This window comes from Macrosteles quadrilineatus, unplaced genomic scaffold, assembly GCF_028750875.1.
Source record: "Macrosteles quadrilineatus isolate MER2022 unplaced genomic scaffold, UCM_ALF_1.0 Scaffold_2__2_contigs__length_208266976, whole genome shotgun sequence".
NCBI classification, from domain to species: domain Eukaryota; kingdom Metazoa; phylum Arthropoda; class Insecta; order Hemiptera; family Cicadellidae; genus Macrosteles; species Macrosteles quadrilineatus.
In genome coordinates this window covers 42,172,311-42,193,166 of record NW_026542595.1, presented here as the reverse complement: position 1 = coordinate 42,193,166, position 20,856 = coordinate 42,172,311, and the positions used below count along the sequence as shown (strand labels likewise).

General features: G+C 31.3%; 1 protein-coding gene across 1 annotated transcript in view; it reads left to right on the top strand.

Annotated features, from left to right (window-relative positions):
* The first annotated feature begins 651 nt into the window (after positions 1-651).
* The window catches only part of LOC128986353 (tachykinin-like peptides receptor 99D), a 37,969-nt gene continuing 17,764 nt past the window's right edge, over positions 652-20,856 (top strand). Inside the window, exon 1 of the mRNA XM_054406684.1 lies at positions 652-750. The gene's annotated coding sequence lies outside the window, so the exon portion shown is untranslated. The remainder of the gene's footprint in view (positions 751-20,856) is intronic.

Genomic DNA, 20,856 nt, shown 5'->3' with positions numbered 1-20,856 from the left:
TTAAAAGAACTGGAAAAATAGTTGTTTGAATGACTTTTTTCAACTTTCTTCTTTTAGGTTTGAATAACTTCATTTTGATTTAGGCTTGAAAACGCCTCGATTGTTTATAAAGATTGCCATTCATGTCAGTATGAACTACATATGCTATACTTAGGTAAATATAAACAAACATATTTCTTTATTTCGGAGACTCAATTTTTTTTTTTAAAGTTTAAGCAAAAAATAAATATGGTATGTTGAGTGACGCCTTATTTGGTATTAGCGTATTAGATACACTTAATTTAAGTTCTTGTTGCATGGAATCATGATTTTACAGGTTCCCAAAATACGCATTTAATCACAAACTAAGTTAACAGATTTCTAACTTTTGCTCACAATTTACCGAGCGATTAAGGGAGATATTTCCTCTAATGATTTTATAATTACATCGAAGCTTAGGTCGACGATTTTGCTGATTCCTAATCCGATTTCCGTAATTTGCAACCTTATCAAGTTTTATGTGTGGGATCAGCTGCGAGTGACAGGGTGGCGCGGTGAGCGGTGAGCGGCAAGTGGTGGGCGGCGGCGCGGCGGGCGACTCAGTTGTGGGCGGCGCGGCGCACGTTAGTCTCCGTCGTGCCGCCAGTGCGACTGCCACGCTGCCGTGTCTTACATTGACACTACGTGCGTGTTGAGCGTCAGTTACGCTGTGACTTGTGAACCGTCTAAAATATTTAAAAGTAAAAATGGTGTCAGATAAATTATTTTCAGGTAGGTGGTTTTGCACTGTTGACAACACGTGGTAAACTATTTTATCAACTCAAGTTTAAAACTTTTCCTTAACGAAGGTTATTTTTTTAAATTTTTAATTCAAACACATATTTAACAAAACATATTGTGAGGTAAGGGATTTTGCATAAACTTACTTCACGCTAAGACATTTTAAATAACAAGGTTCAAGATATATTTTACAATTAATTAAGTTTTCTTATTTTATTGGATGAAGTCAGGGTACGAAGTTTATCAAAAACCGTAATTTACCATAATTTAATCTTATAACTTTAGTTGTTATATATTCGAATTTCATTGTCCACAAGGCACTTTATCCTCTCAGGTATCAAAATACATTGTTAAGCTAACTTACAAATTACTAACTAATAAAATTAAACCCATATTACGGTGCATAGAAATAAAGACATGCGAGTTGAATACAATAATGATCAAAAACGTATCTTTAAGTTGTATAACTTTAGAAAGTTGAGAACGAGGAAAATATAAAACAAATCACAGTGGCACGGCATTGGAAAACTTTACAGTTACCTTCTTTATAAAAGTATGAAAATCATTAGGGAAAACCATTACACACAATTTAAGTGTTAACTCCATCTCCTTTGATCCAATAAAACACGTTTCAAATGACTCTAACTTGTAATTAGTAACATTGCTCAAGGGATGTTTGAGCAGTTTCCTTCCTTCACTGAAAATATATGTTAACACGCATCTACCTGCTACCTAAGTTAGATATAGACTTTAAATTATACAAAAAATTATTTTGGTCAGTATACTTTTTGATGGTTTCTTGTTACAAAGAGTACATTTGTAAATATTGTTAAGCAATTCAGGAGACAAAATTAACTATCTAAAGTAGAAACAAGTAAAACATTTACCAGTTTATGACATTGGAAATTAATACCCCCGCTGCAGCAAACCGGCAGATTGAGCAAATTTCCATTAGCCTGATTGGATTTTTACCTAAATGTTTTAGATCAATTCCCTATTTAAATAGCATTAGGTAAAACGATTACATAGGTTTTCTGCTACAGAGAAGGTAATAAGGAGGGTTTTAAGTGAAATGTCAATAGCTTAGGATGAATAATGACTAAGTTTAGCAAATTTGATCAGAATATATACGTATAAAGAAAACTGCATACAATATTTTACGTATTTTCCATAGGAATAACACGGGAATTTTAAATTTATAGTTGTACGGTATTTTCTCCGTAGTGATAAGGCATCACTCTTTAATATACTACATTATTAGTTTTTTAGCTTTTCTTTTATCTAAAAATGATTTGTAGAGAAATTAAAAATGTTTTGGAACTCACAAATTGGGAAAAACAAATTTATACCCCGTAACCCCCACCCCCTCGACCTATTTTACATAGTCTCAACACAATATTCGCAAAACCTCGTTATAATAGTTGTTGGTCTACACATTTGTGACAAATTTAATTAAAAATAAGATCATTTTTACTTTAGCTATCTATATACATATGACGGGTGATGATATTGTCTAGGAACATCGAAACGAAATAGTAAATCCGTCCAAGCTCCAAGTCTTACCATGAGATTTACGGTAATAGTTTATTTCCGGATTTCAAATGGCTTACTTTATTAGCTTGTGAACGAATGCATTTAACTAAATATATTTCATACAAAATCCTGATTGGACCTAAATCTGAAGTATAGTTTAAAATTTTACTCTAATGCTTGATTCGGCTATATTTTGTGCTATATGGCCTAATTATTTATCAGATTAAGAGAGAGAGAGAGGGAAAGAGAAAATTCTTTATTTATTACACACTGTTTTGCAGCAATAAATACAAAAAATAAGAATATCACATGGGTCACAATGACCTGTGCGTGATAGAGTCCTTAGCTGTCTGCTGTCAAAATAAAAGTTCTTCGCACTTCACAATACACATAAAAAAAAAGAACTAACAATAACTTGGTAAAATAACACTATACAATTAATACTATAACAGTTATAAAATAACCTAAAAAACCATATGCAACGTGCAATCAATAACAAGGGGTGCACATTGTTTGCAATACATCCGATTAAAGCATAACTTTTTTCTTTCAAACCAAATTTTTTACTGAGGCGTGGATTCCGTCCAGTAAAGAGTGCTGTAGAAAGTACAATAGATAGTCCAGTTATCAGATGGTTAGGTCTAAACGAGATATTCTGGGCTGATAAGCGACTCTGTATTGTCAAGGCCTATCTCCATCAGCCAATTAGCGATTGGAAATTTAGAAATACAAGCATGTTTTATTTATTTATTTACAATATAGACTAAATAAAAAGCAGTAATTATTTAGGTATAGCTAGACGACATAGAGTAAAACTGACATATAGAAATATACTTGTTCAAAGGTCAAACAAAGAAAAATAATCAGTGTATTGCTAGACGACCATAGTAAATAACCTAAGTCATTATGATGTATTACGTTGTTCACAGCGATTTTATAGTTAAATTGGAAGATCAATTATGTAGTGTATTACCAACCTTTTCAATGTAATATTGCTAAATGATGGATATGAACAAGTAATATAACAGGTGTATGAATATTCAAGTTCCTTTTATTTGTATTAAAAGCATAAATTTATATATAATACTTTTGTTAGGTGTATTGATAATTTTAATGTGCAGAATATTTATGCCATATCATTTTAAAAATTCATTTAATATCCTTTAATGAATACATGAAAGAGTCCATATTCATCGATTACATTCAAGAAACGTGTTCAATAAAACATTACATTTTCTTTAACACACTTGACAAGCCATCATCTTCAGATACCTCATTTAATTTCTTTTTTTTATATCAGAAATATTTTCGTATCAGTAAAGGAAACCAAATATGTGATTAAATTGTCCATCAAATAAAAAAAAATATAAAACATTAACTTGAAGCTTATACATATGTAGCATAGGCTTACATAACATTTTTCAAGCGATTTATGCAACTATGAAAACCCTCATAATAAACTTCAATTCTTTGCATGGATAAATTACAATAAATAATTTGGATTTTTTCCTACTAGCATAACCTTTTTTTTGTTTTTTTTTTTTTTGCCTCAAGCCCTCAGATAAGTTCAAGATGTCTTTAAAGGTATAAATTAGTTTGAAATTGATTACAAATGCAGTAAATAGTTTCTATTGATAGACAAATAGAAAATTACTACAAATAGCTAGAAATTTCGTTGGAAGTAAGGAGAAAATATGCATGTTCATATAGAACTGGCTTGTCTATTCATATATGTCTTTAGTTTTATATTTTTATAAAAATATCAATTTCATAGAAATATTCGTAAAAATATTGTCTTAGTAGATTTTAGACATTTTAAAATGCTGAAGTGGCTTATGAAATTATCTTAAAGTATGATAATCGACAAATACCGGTTAATCATATCATAATAGCACATTAAATTGCTCTACATTTTAATGAACAAGGCAAAGCTTTATTTGAAAACCAAGCGAGTGTTGTAAAGAGAGGCCCGTGTGATGGACTACTATATTTTTCGTCGTATTGGATTTCCAACCCGGGTCGGGATTCTTTTTCGTAAAGTAACGATACTAAAACACACAAGTATGATTCACACTTGATTTACCTTCTGAAATTAACTAAAAAATGATGAAACCTCTGTAATTATATCAGTATACAAACATGTATCGCTGTACAAATTTTTATAGTAGTTAATAACTGCATTAGTACAAAAGACATTACATTTGTTACGCTGCCAACACAGATATTCATCCATGAATATTCGAATATGAGATATTCGTTCATGAAATATAAAGAATTCTATTTTTTTTATTCACACAACTGCACATACAGAAGAGAAATATAAAATAAGACACGATGATAAAACTAATTTGGGTCTTAATATATACAATATAAATGTAGTTCCAAACGGGTTTTTTACAAATAACAGACGGATTTAAATCTAACATCGTCGGAAATATAACTAGATAAAAATAATCTAGATGATAAGCTTCCACGGTCACTGCAGATTGTCAAATCTTGGTCTTCGGGTGTTCATTCTTAAACTAGTTATTCATTTACATATACATACTATATACTATATTCATTTACTATATACATTTGTTTCAAACCCCTTAATCAAGCTGCTGCAGATGGTACCTGTAGATAACTGTTTTTTTTTATTATATCGTAATATAGTTGTAAATGATAATATAATGACGTAATAATAAGTTTTCACTGCCAAATAGATAAGTAAAATAGTTTGTATAAGTAGTTTTATCAGTGCCGTGATCAGGTTGCAATAAGTGTTGTAGGCCTACATAAAAATGTTTTGTTCGTACGTGTCAAATATATATACAGTTTTATGTTTAAATGTAAATTTCTACAACTTGACGAGTACAATTTGGATATTATAATGTTTCAATGTTTCTGTGTACCACTTGAAAATGCCAAAATGGCGAAACATGTAGTGGATTGAAAAACACACTATTTATTTCAACTGAAAGACGAGGTATGTTTTAATTTAGTTTAGTTTTATACGTATAACACTTGCATGTAATCGGAAAATAAAACTGTTAGGATGTTGAAAACTTTAAGACTTTTTAAAATTAAAAGCAATTCAGGTTTTAAAATGATTAATTATTCAATATATATAGGATAGTGATAGGTTTCCCTCTTCTAGCTCTGCAGTTTTCAAGGGCGTGTACATTGTATTTATATGCATAGAAGTGCTTCTGCTGGTTTATGCCAAGAACGTCTAAAAAATCGCCGACCTTGCTTCTGTTTAGCGTGGTTTTATGCGCAAAGACGGATCGTTTGCAAAACATGCGATGAATATTCATTTATTTGGAATAGGCATGCAAAAACATAGATTTGTCTTCTCCACCGTGTATTCTTAGTACTTTGTTTTTAAGTCCTTGGTGTATCATAATTGACATGCGTGGTTTGTTGGTTTAGCATACAACAGATGATCTGAGAGCGAACATTGATTACATTTAGAGTTAATCAATTAAAATCCAAGCAAACCTTCTACATTATCATTGAAAGAAGGTATATGGAAATGCACCAACTTCCGATACTATTTTAAAACTAAATACATAGCATGTTAATTTTTTAGGATAACTCGTCAAGACATGTTAAATCATGAATTTAAAGTAACAGATGGATTATCGATAAAATATTGTTTGATCTTTCATTCAAAAGAAATTGAATTAATCTCTATTATTATAAGATTTACAAGTGCGTTTAAAATTGTTAAAGCATAATAAACACAAAAGTTTACGATTTGTAAATTAGGTTCGATTTGACAGTGGTTACTTCCATGTCATCATTCCAAATCTTCTTCATAACAAGCGAATCATCCTCCAATAACGAGCACAATTATTGGGGGTTTAAAACACAATCTCCAATGTAGGATAAGTGTAAGTATATGTTTCAAGTGTTATTAAATGTTTTTTTATTTACTATCAGTAACTCAAGACAATACTGAAACGGATAAATACTTAATATTGCCACTATTAAATTAATTAGCCTGTGTTTAAATCCAAATTATATCTGTTCGAGTTTGAAAAGCACCAAACTTTAATTTTAAACAATGCATTGCTTATTTTCATTGCATTTGAACAAATAAAGTATGAGCATTTCCTTTCGTGTTTATACAATAGTTAACAATATTTAAACTATTTATAGGTCTGATAAATTTGCTTAAAAATTTCAACATGACACAGGAAACCAATATTTTTAACTTTTATTAGATATGTGGAGATATTTTAATTTAAACGTCACTGGTTATTAAAAATGATAATTTAAAGAGGCTGTTCTTGTTATGATTATTTCATATGCAGTTTTACAGTTTATGCTCACAGTAAATTGGTAATAAATAATTTAAACTTGATTTACACTATTTTACTCTATATTATTTAGATTTTGCTTTTATAAGCATACCGACCAAATACTGAATTAAGACTAGTTGACAAATTTGATTGTATTTTTCAGGGAAAGTACAATTTTCAGGTGTTCAAACATTTTTATTCCTTAATTATTTTAATAACAGGCACAACGAGCTGAGGAATTATCAATAAAACAACAAGTTATGTAGATCTCGTGCAAATACAGTTTACAAATACAAATATACCGTACATTTACTTACTTTGTCTTTGACTACGACTGTAAATATGTAAAAATGACACATACAGTAGAAATAATTACCTAATAGGCCTAAATAGGTTTAAAATGGCAAATGTTACAGCTTATCCCAGTATGAAACGTTTGGAAAATCTTTACAGACCTGTGATAAATGAACAAAACATCCCCTACTAATTGTAATCACGTAAGTGTGGTCAGTTTTGTCACGTCACTCCCCTAGGACTGTGATAAGTCCACATTGCATTATCTCCCTAATTATTTCCGTATTTCTCATATTTGAAAACATACCCGGAAATGAGAAGACTCCCTACAATGACACGTTTATAAATGATATTATGAATACAATAATAATAATAATAATAATAATGCTCACAAAGTCGTTCATTACTGTAATGATACTAGTTACTATCGTTCAATAATAAGTATAAATCCTTTAAAAAAATCTATTGTATTACGTCAAAGTGTTTGAAAAATCTCTAAATAGAGTTGATTGGTCTTATAAAAATTGTTAATTTGATTACATTTTAGCATGCACTACATAAAAATTGTTCATTGTTCCAAACCTAGGTGTTTGTGGGGTAATCTTAAAATCCCTTATTTTTTAAACTTATTATTGTGATACGTAAACAATTATCCCTTAAAAAATAACTGTTTTTTTTATTATTAACTTAACTTCCAATTAACCTGAATTATTAACCTTACCAAACCAATGCGGAAATGTGACCCAAACTAAGTTCCTATTTAATCAATATTTTCGTTTGTACTATGTGTGTAGCAGAACCACATCAACCAATCCAAACCCTGTTTAGTGTTGTATTATTCGACCAGGAATTTTGATTAGTTGAAAGAGATTGTTTGAGAAACATTTACAAGGAAAATAAAATATTAATGTTACAGAAGATGAGTTTTCCCAAATGTATATCAGTTTGAAATAACCTTTTTTCAAATTTGACAAAGCTCGTAATGGCTTCGTATTGTACATACCCACACTGCACCCCAGGTATTTACCTTTAATGCGTTGTTTTTACAAACGTACATACCTAGAGGGCTATGATATACTAAACAAAGGAAAGTACCGTAAAAAAAAATTCAACCGTCAAATCAAAATCTGTACAAAAAAACAAATTCGTGGAATTAACACGTTACGTGTTATCATCTATTTAATAATCTATTTCGTTTGTGCAAAGATTTGACTAAACAAATGCGCCATTTCCAACCACACTTAACAAATCGAGAGGTTTCAATAAAGTCGGTGGACCAGTGAAAATCAATTACCTCTGGATATGAAGCCCTCCACCATCGCTTTGTTGTCCCTCAGTTATATTGTTCCAGACGAAATGTGATTTGTGTTAGTATATGATATATGATTATAATGATAGTAACATTTTTGAAATCAATATTATTACAGTGTGGCTTTAGTGGGGCTATTTATGGATGGAACTGTGACTATTACTAGGTAAAAAACACACTGTTTATTGCATTGTTAAAATACAATTTTGAAAATAAGATTTCCACCCAATCCTCTCGTACTTTTTATTTTAGGTTCAAGGATCCATTGCTCTAGGCCCGAGTGTTATAGAAATAAATAGCTGCGGAAGCTTTTTACTCAGTGCATTAATAATAAAAGGTATTTAGAAACAATCTTATGTTACTTATGGACTTAGAAAGGTGTATTACTGAATGTGACGTGACTAATAATATTTCTGATTATTTTAGGGAAAGTATCCATACTTAGCTAATATCCATATATTAGCTTAGCTAATAATCCATACTTAGACAATAAGTGAGCACTGATTGTTGAATGTCCATGACGAAAATGAGTGTCGTCACGAAAAAAGGCAATTCCCAATAATTTACCATTGTTAATCTAAAATACGTTTTAATTATAAAAGTATGCATTTTTGGCCATAGTATGTTGTCAGAGCGAATTGTATATTCATTTGAATTCTTTTTTATGTACTGCATTCATATATACCTAAGAAAACATAAGTTGAACCACTGAATATTTTTACTTTGGTATCTTATTATACTTACAACCTGAAACTTTAAACCCAATTTAACCTTCTTCACATGCACCTTTTTAATAGTTTTTGAAACCTTTAAGCTCTTTTTTTTATTTAGGTTAAGTTATGAAACTCGAAGTTATATTTTAAAACTCAAGAGCTAGGGTGTTATTTTGTGAGAGGATATTTTTATTTAAAACTCACTTATACATCCACAACCATTTCAACATTCGACAAACGCAGACAATATTTTTAACCTATAAAAGCAAAAGGAGCAATGGAGGGACGATTATTCACAACCCAATAGCCATTCTACTAATTGTTCTTTTAAAGCAGAATTTAATAAAACCTAAAAATTGTTTAATGCATCACAACGTCTCTTTAAGCCAGTTAAGGTGGCCGTTGCATTATGTCCGGCTATTAACCTACTGATAGCTCTTTATATCAACATACACCTGACATCTACTATCTATCATGTTCTAGGCAGAGCTATAAACAAACTTCAGATTGATGGAGGCAATAGGCAGTATTCCCAAGACTGCTCGAGGATCAATATATCGTGACACAAACGACTATACTCAGGCATTGGTCCAAAAATAATAAAGATACTTAACATTGTATACTACTTACAAAAACTTTTACAACATTGACCAAACTCATTTTTAATTTTGCATTTAGTTTGTGCTGTAGTAAATTTTAGTACATACACTATCGATCAACTGTTATTAAATAAAACCTATATTCTTCACTACACCACAAAGTCTTCCAAAGACTCTCGTGTGATCAATGCATCATGAAAGTCCACTAACCAACTCAAAGCTTTGCCTGTGTCCCACTAGACTTATATCATCTGGACTGCTATAGGCAAAGTTGTATACACACTTCAGATTGTTTGATGCATACAAAGGCTTTTCAAGACTGTTGAGGATCAATATATCAAATCCGAGAGCTACTCTACCCAGAGGTATAGGACAAAAAAAATCCTATACCTATAAACCTATAATCATTCATTATAGGTCTACTAACCGTCTATAGGGTTTATTCTATACAGGCTATAAGGTAACAACACAAGTAGCCCCAAAATAGGAAAAATATAACTACCATAAATTTCTTTACAGACTAAAAATATCCAGAAATGTTAAGTCACTTTGCATTCAAAGTAATACAGCAGATTGTTTTACGGTATATTTTTTTTGAAATAATTATTAAATTAAAGGCTGCCCCTAACTAAATAATTGGATCAGTTTTAATGTGTTAAAATAAAACTAAAAAATTACATTTTCAAAAATATTCGTCAGCAGAATATGCGTCATTTAGATTTTGGTGTTTTATTTTTTTTTAAATTTTATTTTATAAACTAATTTTAGCTGTACAGGCTTAGCAACATGAAGCAAGTTGATTCATTTTAGGCCAAACCATTATGATTTCTCCTATTCATTAATTGATCTGTTTAAACTGTAAGTCGTTTGATAGAAAATTGTAAATGCTTAATTAAGGTGTTCTTGTTTTTTTTTTTGTTTTTTTTGTTTTTTTTTATCAGACACATCCTAGTAATTAAAGTTATAAAATTTAAACCACTAATTTTGAAAAATGCCTTTTGAGGTTATTTTTTCTGCACTAGAATATGATTTGATATAATTAATAGCATACAAAATGTTATAGGATATCTTATATTGTGTTTGAAATATAAGTTTTATAAAAAAAACTTCGTATTTCTTTCTAACAAGGGAATTTTGGAAAACTTGTTCTTGGTTTTCCTTTGATTTGATCGATTAAACATATTTATAAATGGTTTGTACTTACTTACGGGATAACCTGTTAAAAGATAATAATTAAATTATTGTTGCACAACATGTCTTATGCAATATTAAAATTTACTTTAAAAAGTATTATACTATTATTATAATGAATCTATTAAACAAAATACATAGGTCTACAGTTCACATAATTGTATAAAATGTTTTTTTAAAGGGTACTATATAATTTTATAATTGAATTGATAACTGATCAACTAACAAAAAACATTTTGTATTTTTTTACATGATGTAAAAATAGAAAGTAAACGAAGTTGTCTCTGCTATAAATATTTTATATTCATTCATACCGAGAAATAACACAGGCCTAATATAACTTAAATATAATTTTATGATTTAGTGTCTGTATAATGTCATAATATTTCGATGGTGGTGTGTAAATGGTCTTTAGAACCGCGATTGAAGCCTTGCGGTTGATTGGAAATTTATACTCAAATATTCACGCGCTAGGTTCCACAAATACTTGGTGTACCCAGGTGAACAAGCCGTAGGCCGTGCTCGTGGAAATCCATTAATCAATGAATGTAAGTGAATCTAATGCCTATCAAGATCATTCATTAAACGTGTTGTTAAAGCGTACTTCGTTATAGAATAAATATTAATTCATGAAATATTTAGTGTCGAGTCACCTTTTGCAGCAGGTCAAAGTTATGTTTACTCTTACCTTGGAGGTTGTGTTTCCTAAAAATTTCAATAATATAAGTCTTGGGATAAAAATCCTAGAGCGGTTGGATGTTCAATTAGTTTTTGCATCACACATATAATTGGTACAACTGTTAGAAAACCAACTGTTCTTTGTTTGCAAAATATATATTTCCTGTATTTCTTGGAAGGTTTCTTTCAAGTGGCAATGAAAGTTGGCAAATAATTGTATGTGGTAGTAGTTGTTATTTTTAGTATTCAAGACTTAAAGCATATACCCGGCAGGAGATTTTGTGTAAGAAGGAATTCCCGTGGGTAGTGTTCTTTAGGAAGTTTTAGGTAACTAAGCTCAAAGCTTATGTTTATAATATTGAAACAGGAAAGGATTTTATTAATGTTAGTATTATTACTCTAAATATGAATTTTTGTTTATGATTCACCTGATAGAGTTGCTACTTTGGTACAATAATACAATTTCCGATCAATGATAATTCTAGTAATGGATTTTTTGTAAAATCCGCTATTTTGTAGTAACCTAAATTATAAAAAATAAAATATCCGATACTGTAAAGAAAAATCTATTTTTATTGATTGTTTTTTTTTAATTAAACCTATTCCTAAATTACTTGTACTTACTTACGAGACACCCTGTACACCACCATTACCTGTAGCATTAAAACATTGTGATTGTAGTTGAATAAAAACATCTTGATACAAACTTTGCATTTGCAACCGCAAGTAATTTACCTGAGAAACTTGAACAATTTAACAAAGACAATAAAAGTTTTGCAGTTCGTTTTTATTGTTATCCACCTTATTCATAAAATACAATGCTGAAATTGTATTCTCTATGTTTAAATACGATTTTATATTCAATGGCTTATTATTGAAATGTAAGTAATAATTTCTTTGGTGTTATTGATAGCATAATTAGCCTTTTGGACTTTGGTGTGAGAGGGATGGGTTCAATTTCTGACACACAAAAACCATTTGGGAATTTTCCCAGTGTTTGAGTACTGCCTATTATCTATAGATAATTTAAATACTGTAAAGATAAACAGGTAATTACCTAAACATGAATACTACCTCTGAAATGTACAGTGTTACACAAATCTAAAATCTGCTTGGATTCAAGAAAAATAAAAATATCTATTAACTACGATGATAATGGTCAAAACAATTAATACCACTTACGTCTTAAAAATCATTAATGTTTGATCTTATAGCAAAAAATCATTAAGTAAATATATAGGTAAGATGGCTAAACAAGGCTAATATATAACCTTAATTTGACGGTATGCGAGTCTTTATTGATAAAGGTTGGTTTATAAAAGGTCATGTCAGCGATACAAATAAAGGTCAACCCTCTTAAAAATTTAATTGCTTTGCCTTTACTATTCTTAATAAATGTGCAGAAAAGATAAAAGAGTTCTACTGGAATGTAAAAGAGAAGAAGTGGTGTTATTGAAAATTTAAGATATCTCGTATCTGTATTTGAATATTGGGGTAAAACAATTATAAAAATAATATGATCGCATACGTTTTCATTTACATTCTTTTAATTAACTATTAAGGAAAATGAATAATTTAAGTAACCTCGAAGGGAATTGGCATTATTACGTCTACAAATAAAATAGCTTAAGTAAACAATGCAGTATTGTTTTGATATTGTAAATGAGGTTGCTTGCTTAGACAATCGTCCGAAACATTACGGATTAATAACGGCAATATTTTGGGTTTGAACTTTGGTACACACCAAAACATTTTTAACACTCTTCCACTCTTGTAGTTGTCCATCCCACTTCTTCCTTTGCTAGATACGTTACATACACTTGCATGGGACGTACAGATGAAATTTTAAAAAAATTAAATGTAATGCATATTTATGTCAGCCTATTCTACTTTTTAAGTTATACATATATCAACAAGAAAAACTGAAATTGACTAAACCAAGGGACTTTAAGTTATAAAAAAGAGGGAGTTTAAATTTAGCAGAGACATAAAGCTATATTTAGCACAAGTGAAAGACATGTCAGCCCCTCTATGAGGAACCTTTGTAGCAATGTTTGCAATATCCGCCGGAAGAAACCCCACCCAACTGCTCCACGCAGGCCGCAAACTATAACTTTAGTCAACTTGCCTCCTTTACCAATAACGTCTCTATAGCCATCGTTGTTATTTAAATTACCTCAAAAATTTACCATTTTCACTATTTTAGTAATGAGGAGGTAGAATATATGTATAAAAAGTAAATACTGTATGTTGCTTCCTATTTTTTTTTTTAGTTGGCCTTTTTTATTTGTTCGTAGTTTATTTAACAAAATAAATTAAATGTGCAAATTTGGAATGAATTGAATAAATACTGCGTGGTTATGAATAGCATTAAAACATTGCACTATCCGACTCAGTACCTGATAAACCAAAATATCCATAGTATTAAATATGTGTGTTTTTTTATGGAATCATTAAATTATAAATCACAATAATGATGACTGGATTTATTAAGGTACTTTCCCCATACTTTACTACATATCTCTAGTATATCTGTATATCTCTAGCCCTGCAACGCTCTATAAAATCTGTTCACTTCGTCCTTTACTATGATAATGCCTTGGTTGAGATTTCGTTATTTGATATCCTTTAATTGCAAAAGACCAAGCTCGAAATTACAAATTACTATACCAGTAATAGTATTTATAGTGGACACTGGTTTGGATTTTACAATTGTAAACATGATTGCATTGTGCCAATACCAAGTAACTCAGCAAAGCTATTATAAGCTAAGCATTTAGTTAATGAGACTGGTGATTCTCTGGGTCCCTAGACACAGTTTCCATTATTGTCAACACTTCCTTTGTGCTCTTCTTTGATTGCGTTAAAGTGATAGAGAAACTAAATAATAATAATAATAGGGTTATATGCTTCAATACTATCAGAATTAAAACACAATTTCATATCAGCATATTTTAGCAGTAAATCCCGCTTAGTGAATAAATAATTAATTTATATTATTACCAGTTATTAATTCAGTTTAATATATACAGTTAATGAATTACAGTTTTGTATTATTTTATAATCTACGGAATTTTTTGTTGCTTTAGAATTTACAATTGGACAAGATTCTACTTGCTCCGTTTAAGGTCCAATAGTAAAACCGAGTGTTTCTATCAGCTTATGTAGTAGTTTATTTTAAGTTTGTTTTTTTTTTTTGACACCGTGTTTGTTTAAATTTGTGTCTTTATGTTATTTCTAGGCAAACATTATAATTTCTATTACTTAGGGGTTCTCGAACGATCGTGTTGTAAGTTATATTTTTGGAGATTTAATAGTACTTTTACGTTATAAAGTTATACATTGAGTTATGGTTATGAACTAAATCCAAAAAAGAATACTAATGAAACTTAACACGATGAAACACAAACTTAAACAACATATAGCGAATATAGAATGAATATTAGTTCAGATTAAAATGTTAGCTATGGTCCATCTACCTACATACATGACTTATTTAGAAATTATTATAAGACGAACCCTCTTCATAATTATCCAAACAAACAAACAGCCTACATTGAAAGTTTATACAATAAAGTTTTAAAAAACACGTGTTTATATTTAACATAATTCTGTTGACCAGTAACACTGCGAATAATAATATAAACAAGTTTATTTGTAAGCCATTTGTTTACGTTTATTATCCATATAGTTTTTAGTTTATAATATCTAGGATCGTCAAACAACGCCATCCCGGCAGCGCGTCGTCGAAAACATGCTTAGCTTTACCTCGAGACTTTTAGTTCAATTAGTGTTATGTTTTACGGTGAAAGACTCACACGTTTTTTACAGTCGTAATTATACCATTGGTTAGTAATATTATAACAAACCCTAAGTGTATCATATACTAAATAGTTAATGGTATTCATAAAAATTTCCTTTTACTTTGTGCTGTATTTAGTAATCTGTATTGTAGATGATTTGCTTTTAAGCTTTAAGCTTTTTAAGTTCTGCTATACCAGCTGATCAGCTGGTGTTTATTTTCTAATGTTTGTTTATGTTTGTAATTTACAGTTTAGTTTTCTGTTTACACCTTTAATAAAATGAGTTACTTAAATTATTAGAATCTAGTAGAGCTTTATCTCCAGCTAATGTAGTCCTCAACATCTACGTTAAACTACGCCAATCTGGTAGAGCTTTATCTCCAGCTAATGTAGTCCTCAACATCTACGTTAAACTACGCCAATCTGGTAGAGCTTTATCTCCAGCTAATGTAGTCCTCAACATCTACGTTAAACTACGCCAATCTGGTAGAGCTTTATCTCCAGCTAATGTAGTCCTCAACATCTACGTTAAACCACGCCAATCTGGTAGAGCTTTATCTCCAGCTAATGTAGTCATCAACATCTACGTTAAACTACGCCAATCTGGTAAAGCTTTATCTCCAGCGAATGTAGTCCTCAACATCTACGCTAAACTACGCCACTCTGGTAAAGCTTTATCTCCAGCTAATGAAATTCAACGGCTCAAGGCAGGCTTGTATATTAAAAGTCACATTTCCTGTACAACTAACACCTACGTTAGAGGCCAATTAAATTACCTTTTAAAACAACAAAACACCTTTATTTGTATAAAGTAAGTTTTTGGTGTTTGTACGCTATTCGATGGGTTGTTTTAAACATCTTCTAACATAAGCAGTTAAACACGTATCCTTTAACAGTAGTAATAATTTCTTACATCATTCGTGAAATCATTGCAAACTATTTTCTATCAGGACTAGATAAATTGAAAGATTTTTACAACGTTTCAGGACCTAAAATATTATACCGTTTTTAAGTGAACAAATACTTATATTATACTTTTACTAATATTTCTCATCTGAGGAAGGTTTTGGATTATAAATCTCAAAGTGTTGTGAATTTTCTTTACTAATCGTAACAGAAAATGTACACAATAATCTCATGAACTACGTAAGTAATTAAATTAGATCTTTCTAACCATCCACGTTCTCATTGACAACAAAAATTAAAAATAACGGCTTTCTTGTATATAAATATATTTTTGTATTTTAAAGAAGTGTATTTAAACTATAGCGCGAGTAACGTTTGGGCACAATGGTATGAAGGGTGGGCTTCATAGATTTCCTCTACATTGTTGGACACATCTTAATTGCATGCTGAAAACAATACATATGCTAGGCTCTGTTCTGAAAAAAAATCGTTTTCCGTTAAAAACCTAAAATGAAATTAACATTTTTACAAAATCTGTCTTGTGGATAGCCAAGAAGCTATTCCATTTTTACGAAAATGATAATAAATAAATTAGAACTTGTTGTGTTTAAATAAAAGAATAGATTCTAATAATTTAAGTAACTCATTTTATTAAAGGTGTAAACAGAAAACTAAACTGTAAATTACAAACATAAACAAACATTAGAAAATAAACACCTGCTGATCAGCTGGTATAGCAATCCTCCCGCTTTAGTTTTCTTTGTATATTTAAAATTTTCTAATCTGGTCTACATGTCTTTTCCATATACATCCGTCTTCCGTTCTAACAAGGTAGATAACATTTCCCATTTGTTTCTCAATTTTCCCAACCGTCCATTTTTTATTTGAAGTAAGAGAGTAGTCCCCCACCAGCAGGGATAGAGGGATGGAGAGAAGGGGGGGTAGTCAAAGACTCGCCGCCTTCTAATAACATCCCACCTCAGCCAGTAGTCGCTGAGAAGGTCCCCGGTGTTGTTGGCACCCCTGGGGAGATAGTGGCGGGGAGAGGAAGGGGATTCATAGGCACAGGCAAGCAAAGACCAACAATGGATAATAACAACTTACGTCAATCAATCCAGTATGTTTATGGAGGACGCACGTTTCGAACTTTAGGTCATCTTCTGCTCCGCTTTTACACTAGGTTGTTACGTACTTAGTTGCATTGTTGGTGTAGCAACCGCGTCAAATAATTTACATTGTGAAACATAGTCAGACCACGTAAACATAAAAACACAAAACACGACACTGACGAAGACGAAAACATTTAAATATCACCGTGCGCACGTCTGAACGGGCTCGGAACTGCGGCGGCACTGACTTGTCCAGGCACCCTGCTTTGGACTTTGAACATGACGTCACTCACTCCTTCTTGTATTATCCTTGATATTAGCAGAAGATGACCTAAAGGTCGAAACGTGCGTCCTCCATAAACATACTGGATTGATTGACATAAGTTGTTATTATCCATTTTTGGTCTTTGCTTGCCTGTGCCTATGAATCCCCTTCCTCTCCCCACCACTATCTCCCCAGGGGTGCCAACAACACCGGGGTCCTTCTCAGCGACTACTGGCTGAGGTGGGATGTTATTAGAAGGCGGCGAGTCTTTGACTACCCCCCCTTCTCTCCATCCCTCTATCCCTGCTGGTGGGGGACTACTCTCTTACTTCAAATAAAAAATGGACGGTTGGGAAAATTGAGAAACAAATGGGAAATGTTATCTACCTTGTTAGAACGGAAGACGGATGTATATGGAAAAGACATGTAGACCAGATTAGAAAATTTTAAATATACAAAGAAAACTAAAGCGGGAGGATTGCTATACCAGCTGATCAGCAGGTGTTTATTTTCTAATGTTTGTTTATGTTTGTAATTTACAGTTTAGTTTTCTGTTTACACCTTTAATAAAATGAGTTACTTAAATTATTAGAATCTATTCTTTTATTTAAACACAACAAGTTCTAATTTATTTATTATCATTTTCGTAAAAATGGAATAGCTTCTTGGCTATCCACAAGACAGATTTTGTAAAAATGTTAATTTCATTTTAGGTTTTTAACGGAAAACGATTTTTTTTCAGAACAGAGCCTAGCATATGTATTGTTTTCAGCATGCAATTAAGATGTGTCCAACAATGTAGAGGAAATCTATGAAGCCCACCCTTCATACCATTGTGCCCAAACGTTACTCGCGCTATAGTTTAAATACACTTCTTTAAAATACAAAAATATATTTATATACAAGAAAGCCGTTATTTTTAATTTTTGTTGTCAATGAGAACGTGGATGGTTAGAAAGATCTAATTTAATTACTTACGTAGTTCATGAGATTATTGTGTACATTTTCTGTTACGATTAGTAAAGAAAATTCACAATACTTTGAGATTTATAATCCAAAACCTTCCTCAGATGAGAAATATTAGTAAAAGTATAATATAAGTATTTGTTCACTTAAAAACGGTATAATATTTTAGGTCCTGAAACGTTGTAAAAATCTTTCAATTTATCTAGTCCTGATAGAAAATAGTTTGCAATGATTTCACGAATGATGTAAGAAATTATTACTACTGTTAAAGGATACGTGTTTAACTGCTTATGTTAGAAGATGTTTAAAACAACCCATCGAATAGCGTACAAACACCAAAAACTTACTTTATACAAATAAAGGTGTTTTGTTGTTTTAAAAGGTAATTTAATTGACCTCTAACGTAGGTGTTAGTTGTACAGGAAATGTGACTTTTAATATACAAGCCTGCCTTGAGCCGTTGAATTTCATTAGCTGGAGATAAAGCTCTACCAGATTGGCGTAGTTTATCGTAGATGTTGAGGACTACGTTAGCTGGAGATAAAGCTTTACCAGAGTTTCGTAGTTTAACGTAGATGTTGAGGACTCTCAGCTCTGCAGTCAATTACAGTCAAAGCTGAGCTCGCTGACTTATTCATAACAATAGATTGTGTACGAGAACAAGGCTCTGTGAACCCTGGTGTAGCACGCTTGGGAAATATGAGCTTTAATTATTTTTCCTACAGTTACCTAACAATGTACATGTTCTCTCACTGATTTGAGAAAGCAAAGTAGCCAATTCGCTCATCAGTGAGACAATGTTAACATTGTCTCACTCTAATTACTTTGTCTCACTCCAGATTTGCAACGTGAAGGCACGAAATAGTGGGCGCGTAACAAGCAGGCAACGTCGTATGCGCGCGAAATACGTTGGCAGCACTGGCTGTAAATCAGCTGGTCAACTGTTGTAAGTTCACTTCTGTGTAAAAATAGGTTATGTTTCTTCACCTATTTATTTGTTTTATGGTAACTGTACTAACTGTAGGAAAAGTATAATGTGCAACTCGAGTTCAAAGTACAATTGCCTCACTCAAGAAACCATTCCTCACTCGCCTACGGCTCGTGAGTAAGGATTTCTCTCGAGTGAGTCAATTGCTCACTTTTCTCACTAGCTGCACAAATAACTATTTCTTGTCTTCACCTAGGTACGACAAAGAGAAAATATTATCCTTTTCTTAACCACCACCTTTACATTTTGTAAAATGAAACACTATAAGGAGTTATGTGATTGCATAAAGTAAAACACTAAAAGGATAGCAATTATATAACTATACTAAAATAAAAAAGTAACCATGCTAAATATAAATCTTGTAATATCAAACCTAACTTAATTAAATGGTTTATAAACCTCTGAATTTAACAAAACATTGCCTAAGGAATTACTAAAAGTGTGATTGAAATTATTCTCGAAGCGAATGATAGCACCCATTGTAAAGCTTCCTTCCATTAGGCAAATGAACTAGAATCATTTTACTGCTTTCAATTTATTTGAGATAATTCAAATTTCTTTGCTGTGGGAAGATACAATTAATGTTTAACAAAATGGATTAAACTATTGAAAATGTAAAAAACGCTTTCTAATTAATCAAGTAAAAAGTTACAGTTCATACATAGAAACTTGCGTGTTCCTAGTATAAAATACAGTACGGTAATATTATATACATTTTGCATTAGCCCATTTCAATAATATTATACTTCTGAAATAATAAAGGCGTGTATCAAACCCAACCATTATAGCCCTAAAAACCATATAAAATAATACAGTATTAAGATAACTTGTGAGATAAGTGTTTGTTTTATACGCTAAGGGGTTGTGCTTTAATCATTACCTACTTTATTTTATTTTATCACCCTCTTTCTTACACCTTCTAAAATCTATTAAGGACTTTAACAGCTAACAAGAGTTAACTTTGCATAGAATGACGTCACCTCAATCCAGCTTACTAGAATTCAATATCCGTCCCGTTTTCTTACCTGCAAAACCAAAACAGATATATTGGGTTCCTTGGATTTGTTTACGTTGTACCTATGTTTGTACAATATTGGTTATATGAGGGCGTGTAATGTTCCTGTCTTTTTCAAGAAATTAAACTAAAGGAATAAGACGATTTTAAATTCGCCATTCTTAGTTTAACTCAATGAAATAAAAACGTCTAATCATTTAGCTTACTGTCCATCCCTAAAATAATATTGTTTTAAGTGTTTAAAACCTTTAATACTAAACATAGTTTAGCTAATAGCAAAGAGACACATCCAACGCAGGGAATCTTTCTACACATTAGAGACCCATGATTTTAATTTTTATAGACAGGTAAACCTACGGTCAGAGTTGAGTAGTGTTCCGCCCAGGCGTTGTCACATGCTATTTGTGTCAGTGGTGATTGGGCAGGATCAAACTAGAGA